The following is a 7,668-nucleotide window of genomic DNA, read 5'->3' on the forward strand; positions in this document are numbered from 1 at the left end:
TAGAATTAAGGGCTTGGATTAGAGATAGAATCCACCTGCTTGTCCACACATTATGACCAACACTGACTTACTTTACCAGTTTTAGTATTATTTCATGACAAAAAACAACAACTAAACAAAACAAAAAATGTCAATCATCCACATTTATAACATTAATGATTTCTCCAATGGCATAGAATGTGAGGTACTTTTGAGAAAAGGAGTTTATGTGCATATAGTCCGCTGCAATCAGCAATCCATGAATTGTTGCTTTGTACAGATTGAATTCTTAAATGTTTGAGCTCTGTTTACATTAAGCATAGGTGATAGGAGAAAATTCCTTGTAACATTCCTTACAGAGGTAGGTCCTTGGCTATCAGATTAATATCTGTCATATTAATGCAAAGAGAGCATTAAGACAGTAAATATACGGTGGTTCTGTGTCCCCTTTCACTGGATGCTTGGGGAGCCAGGGAACCCATTCAGGGTCCAACGTCCACTGCTCCCACAGTCCTGGGTGATAGGCTCATCTTTCTCCCATGGAGTGGCTGTGGCTGGTGGTTTTGAACCAGCAACCTTGGGGTCATCAGTCCAAATTCTACCCAATGGTGCCACCATAAGCATACACATCATTAACTTTCATCTCACATGCTAATTCGGACCATTTGTGGTAGAGCGGAATTCAAATGCTGTTTCAGGGGAAGGTAGAGATCGCACAACGGAGTCATTGTATCCGTAATGAGCACTGCAATGAAGATGGATGGTGTGTTTTTGCCAAGGTTGTTCCAGCTAATCTGAATTCCTCTTTTCTTTTTCTTTTTTTTGTTTCAGAGATGAGAAAACAGAAGCTCCGAAAAAGGTTTACCCAAATTCCCTTGAGTGCTGCAGGCAAGTGGTTCTCGCCAGTGGGCTTTGCTGGGAAAATAATGGCCACAGGGTGCAGGGTAGGAGGTGTGTGGCATGCTGCTGTGTGTACCTGTGCATGTGTCCTTTTAGGAACGAGGCAGCACTCCACCGTGCAGAGCACTGCCTCTTGTGCATAGTCTGTGTGAGCTCTCCAGATGTGTAGCTGTCCTGCTGAAGTTTAAAAAAAAATCTCTACACCATTTATCCTGGTAATACTTTGTATCTTAGGACAGCTACTTGCTGCATTTCTTAACAGTTGCTATTTCCTTTTTGTTAAAGGGTCAGCTATAAAATAACAGCTTCCTTTGCAGAAAGCCCATGCTCCGGACAGATTAGAGAACTGAGGGGATTTGCTGCAGACAGCGGAGCCTTTAAACCCTGGGTCACTCTTTCATCTCTCACCCAGATTACCCCCGACAGCTGTCCAGGACTCTCCCTGGAAGAGAAAGCACAGTGACTTACCTCATGTCGATATGCAATGAGTTAGAGAAACTCTTCGAAGATCTTTCCATAGAGTTTTCCATTCCTTCTACTACTGTCATTTCACACTTCACTAGAGACCCATGCACATCTGCACGGAGGTTAGTTGGCACGGAGCAAGCAGGTGCTAACAAGTGCTGAATGTCTGGCCTCAAAACTTGGTTTATGGGCTCCAGCTGAAAAGGATTTTCAACAATAATCCTGGATCCATGACAGGTGTTGAAATGAGTGCCTGTTTAATTGAAGATGTTCTCTAGCTATATTTCAATGAGAGTTCTTTGCTCCACCCCCCGCCCCACTTCATTTCCCCAGAGTGGCGTCCAGTGCAGGAGCAGCACATCTTGCAAGAAGCAGTTGCTCCATGTCCTGGATGAATGGTGCTCAGTTCATTCATAAACACAGAACAGAATTTGCCTTAGAGCACATCAGTTTATCCTGTGATTATTGACTGGATCACAGGGATAATGAGTTAAGTGGGAAAATAAATCTATTATAAGTTAGATGTTATATTAATGACCCAGAGCAATAGTTTCCAACTTTTTCAATTAAAGGACAAGGACACCAAACATGTTCCCCATTCCCACATAGCCAAAGTTATATACTTTTTGGTATTCACAAATGACAAAGCTTACATTGCTCTGGAATCTTCTAATAGTTCCCAGTCTCCTTGATTCTCCCTCCAGCTTTTCCAAGGAGCTTATAGCTTAGGGCTCTCCCATCTAGGGGATTTAGGTCTGTAAGTGCCGTTACTGGGAACAATATCGATGGAAGGTACCCAGAGGAACCTTTAGGACTACAATTATACTTTAGCTTCAAAATGTACAGTGATAATATGAAAAAAAGCCTTATTGTAGTGAGTGGTATTTTTCAACCAAGGTGAATAAGGGTTGAAGTTTGTTGTTTATTTATATTTATTTGTATTCCAAATCGTTTCACATAAGACTAAGACAGCTTAAATGATCCCTATGAAACACTTGCTGTGCTACGGCTGCTACTGCTGTTATTTATTATTATTCCTGCTGTCATTGTAATTAATCATCAAAATAGATTGTTAAGGATAGTTATAAAGTATTGTTAGACTTCTCATTGCTGAATGAGGGAAGGTATGATGGAGAACTATGATTTACTGGAGGGATCATTGAATCAAGAGTCAGAATACTTGTCCTGATTGATGGTCTGTCTAGTAGCTTGATCATGCTACTTTACCCCCTGAGCCTTGATTTCATTGTCCATAAAATGGAAAACGTAATTCCTATTCTGTCCACCTCATAGAGATCAGGTACATGAATGTAGGTGAAAGAACTTCAAGTTGATTAGGAAGTTTTAACATAGTGTTCTCATTATATAAATTGTTTTAGTTTATTATGGAAAATTAGAACAATGTAGGACACTAGAAAGCAAATATGACTCATTAAATCACAGTTTGGAAGTATGAATGGTTGGAATTTTGATATATAAGCTTCCACATTATTTTTGTTCTACGTACTTTAAAAAATCAGAATTGTACTATAAACACTCTTCTGTAATATATTTCTTTGTACTTCTTCTTAAACATCCCCCAAACATTCTTAAAGAATTTGATTTTTTTAATGGTTATAGATTCATCACTTTGATATATTACAATTATATGGCCAACCCTCAATTTTAGACTATTGAGATAATTTCCCATTTTTGCTACAATAAATAATACTACTAATACCCTTTGTTATGTTGATAAATCACTTTCCAGGTTCAAAATGCCCTCCCAAAAGACTGCCCTCTAAATTAATGACAACAAATTGTAGGAATTCATTGTACCATTTACACAAATTTTCTGTAAGTCTAAAATTAAAAGAGAAAGCACAAACGGGGATAGAATCATTCTAAATATTTACACGAGCATTATTTTTCAGCCAATATAATTTAGACATGGTGCAAGCAAGTCTTCTTGGTGATCAATATTCTGGTTGCAAATACCATCAATCAAGGTGGAAACCCTCAAAATTTTCATTAGCAGGAATTTGGTAATTTGATGCATGAGTAGGGATGGGGGGATAGGATTCTATTCAAGACAATTCTTTGTAAAACTCCCTGCTAGTGCACGAAGAAGAACAAATGTCAGAGTAGAGATGAGAACGCTGCCTTTGCTGGTCTCTTCTTTGATTTCATAAGCAATGCCCATGATGGTCCCTTGTCCTCTGTTAGCCCCTTATTAGAGGCTATAGCTTGGCTCTTATCATCAGAGGGGTGTCAAACGTATGTTCTGGGAAAGTGGCTGACAAACTGAGCACCCCATGGAATATGTACTGGGCTATTCACCAAAGGCAGCTGTTCAAACTGACCAGCCACTTCACAGAGAAGGATGTACCTTTCTGCAAGGGTAATGACTTACAGCCTCAGATGCACACGGGGGGGGGCTCTACTGTGTCCTATAGGGTTGCTATGAGTGGGCATCAACTCAACGGCAGGGAGTTTGGTTTGGGCTTAGTGTGTGCAAAGTTTCATTGGCGGTCACGGAAATGAATAAATACAAGTACCTACCCTCTTGGCAGGCACACTAGTGAGATGGATTGACAGAACGGAAGGCAATGAAAGGAATGGTCGCTGGGAAAGCACTGCATGGAGAAGCAGGGATAGAGAAGGTGATATTGACAGATAAAGAGGGCACTACTAGCCGAGTAAGATGGACAAGCTGCCACAAGAAGCTAATGTCTGGTGCAAAACATTGAGCACTTGGGGGAGACACTGTGTGGGAGTGTTTGATAGGCTTCAAAACTGGGACTGGGAACCATGGATATTGTTGTATCGATGTGGGATTATTAGGAAGTCACTAGGACTTTTTATTCTATTTGTATTTTAAGATTGCAGATGAGCAATAAAAAAAAAAGGTCCAACATGAAGAATGTGCCCAAATGCCTTAGTATTATACAGAGAGAAATGTTGAATGGGTGCATGTTTTCTTTGTATATTTTCTCAAATATTTGTGTGTGTGTCTGTGTGTGCTGCGAATATTATAAGGAATGGGAAGAGTAGAAGACAATGCATCATTTCTTATTGGAGGGTGAGAGAGGAAACAGGCTTTGCTCTCTATCCACCCACCTCCATCCGCTCAGTTCAGAAGGGCGCTTACATTCCGCAGGGCCAGTGGACTAGTTGTATGTCAGTCACACACTGGAAGGGTGGTAAGAAAGCTGTGAGACCAAAGAGCCCACAAATTCCTGCTGACTGCTTGGCTAGTCGATTTTGTATTTGTTGCTGCATGACTGATAGTTTATTCTTCATCATGTATCTTCATGTCCTGCATTTGCCAATCACTGTATGATTTTCTGAAAGTTACATACCCTCTCTGAACCTCACGTTCCTCTTCTTTCCAATGTGGGTAATAATACCCATCTTCCAAGAGTTTATGAGCATTTGAAGTGATCATGACTGTGAAGATGTTCACTAGTTATAAAGTATAATGTAGACCTTGTTGTGATTATAATCTTTTTTTTTTATGGGAATAGCAGGTAAAGGGGCAGTGGAGCATATTCGGTACTATTTTGCCAGAAGGTGGCGGTGTTCTGTTTGCGAAGCACATTGGCCACCTCCTTCCTGATAAGGGTAGTTTTTGGAGATGGCTTCAGACAACCATAGACATTTCATGGGAAAATATATGAGTTTGAAAACCCTATTCTTTTTTTTTAATTCTGTCTCTTTGTTTTGTTTTAAACTACAGGAGGATTAGTATTTAGACAAGTGTAGACTGCAAGTCTTCTTAGAAGTGTAACTAGGAGAAACCATTTCTTCTTTAGCAACATCCCAGCAGGGTGTACGCTCCCAGGGCTTGTGGTCTTTATAATAGATGCTGTTATTGCTACCTAGTACGTGTAGTAAGGACTTGAGCCATGGTATTATGGACCTGGTTAGTGTTTTTATGATTAGCTGTGTCTCCTATTTACTGATCTCCATTAGCATACTCAACCATACTCTTTAATCGAATATTTCCTGGGTTCAGAGATGATATGAATAAAATTGAAAAGATGGTCAGCATCTTAATATCAGTTTCATTGGGAAGTTCAAGCATGAAAGGTCTTGAAAATAATTATAAGTAACATTTCAACAAAGAGCAAGCAAGGACACAGCTAGTTGAATATCAGAGGCCCTACAGATATAGAAATAGTCAGAATAAGAGAAAAGCATTAAGCATTTTTAGAAAAATATGTATGACACCTATTATCTCAAATAAAAATTTCATTGTGCACAATGTTTGACTAGGGTGCTATCCACCAGCCTCATTCGAGCGCTGCTACAAATACAAGCAGCAAAGAGCATTACATTCAAAACCTCTCCAACCACATAGCCCCACCTCCCAATATACCCAAAGCATCTTGAACGTCAACATTTCCAAAAGTGATCTTTTTATATGTACTAGAAGTCCACATATGTGATGTGTGTATATCCATAAAGCCCTTTGCTTTTGAACTTGCTAAAACATACTACTTTCCAACACTTCTCATAATGATCTAAGACAATCATCTAGATAAACGAAACAAGGGCTTCAGATAATAAGGACTACATTGGTCTACATATCTTTGCCCTGTGTCTAGTGAAAGATGTCTAGATAGATTTATGGTGAGTGACTATCTTGATTATGTAGATGGATACCTTTAAGCAGTAAAAAAAAGTTTTGTGCGTACTCTACTTGGATCACCCAAGTGTTCCCTGGACTCGGATTAGCTATCCTCTTTGGCAGTGATGGTAACGCAATCTCACAGGGGCTGTGATGAGACCCAAGTCAGCTCTGAAGTACCACCCGATACGTGCTTCTTAACTTGGTGTAACGGATATTGAGACAACCACTTGTTTTTATCTATTTTTTTTTCATTTTAGGGATGAGTTATTACTCAATTTAAAGACTAAAATCCTCACAACTGGACCAATAAGTAACATCATGGTCAATAGAGAAAGATTGAAGTTGTCAAGGATTTTGTCTAGCTTGGCTTCACAATCAATGCTCATGGAACAGCAGTCAAGAGATCAAAAGACATGCTGCATTGCGTAAATCTGCTGCACAAGACCCCTTTAAAGTGTTGGAAAGGCAAGGATACATTGAAGACTATGGTTCGCCTGAACCATGCCATGCTATTTTCAATTGCCTTATATGCCTGTGGACGTTGGACACTGAATAAGGAAAACTGCAGAAGAACCGATAGATTTGAATGGCAGTGCTGGAGGAGAATGCGGAGAGCACCCCAGACTGCCTGAAGGACAAGTAAACCTATCTTGGAAGAATCACAGCCACAGTGCTCCTTCGAAACAAAGATGGCAAGACTTCGTCTCATGTACTTTGGACATGTCAGGAGAGGCCAGTCCCTGGAAAAGGACATGATGCTTGGTAAGCTAGAGGGCAGTGATACAGAGGCAGACCCTCAAGGAGATGAGCTGACGCAGTGGCTGCAACAAGGGGCTCACCTATAGGAACAATGGTAAGGGTGGCGAAGAACTTGGCGGTGTTTCATTCTGTCGTCCACAGGGTCGCTTTGGGTCAGAACTGACTTGGCATCTAGCAACAACAAAGACAGTTGTTATAGAGTAACATAGTCTGTGTCTGAGCATCCAAAATTGACAGCATATCAGATCTGATCTCACTAGGGAACAGACCAGAACGCCACCCACCGTTCAAGCTCCGTGATCTCAGAGAGCAGGGGGTAAAGTATCCAGGTCGATACAGTTTTCCCAGCAACACATTAAGTTGACCATTAACATGGTTGCCATTTTCATTTCCAAATTTTTTTATACCCTTCTAGCTGATTTTTGCCTTAGATCCTACTTCAGTAGCAAGTTAGTTCATAATAAGGAGCAAAGATTTATCTAACCAGGCTTTGGACTGTGAGATCAAACAAGTAATGAAACCATATTGAAAGAGGTCATTCGAGACTCCTGAGACATTTTCTAATACATGGGATGACTTGTGAAAGTTGTTTCTTTTTCCTGAGGAGCATGTTACCCACTTACTAGAAAGAAATGGCATACCGGTATAGTAGCTCTAAAGCCCCTTTTAGTTCGGATCTTCCAAGAATCTAAGGAAGGTCAGGTGATGGTTGTTGACCTGGGTTCAGTATTTGGCCCTTGCAAGGAGAGTCTATGCAATGCAATGCTCTTTGTTACTTACGCAAGTATTTCTGTCAGCACTTGAATTGCTCCAGTTGGCAATCCCCTAATCAATAATGGTGCCCAACATGATAAGAACTCTGCCACCAGATCGAGTCTTATACTTTACAATTAGGAAGCACCATTCATGTAAGGAAAACATCATTTCTGCCCCTCTGTTTCCCAGTGTTT

This window comes from Echinops telfairi, unplaced genomic scaffold, assembly GCF_000313985.2.
Source record: "Echinops telfairi isolate 266 unplaced genomic scaffold, ASM31398v2 ScPeMD7_17;HRSCAF=63, whole genome shotgun sequence".
NCBI classification, from domain to species: domain Eukaryota; kingdom Metazoa; phylum Chordata; class Mammalia; order Afrosoricida; family Tenrecidae; genus Echinops; species Echinops telfairi.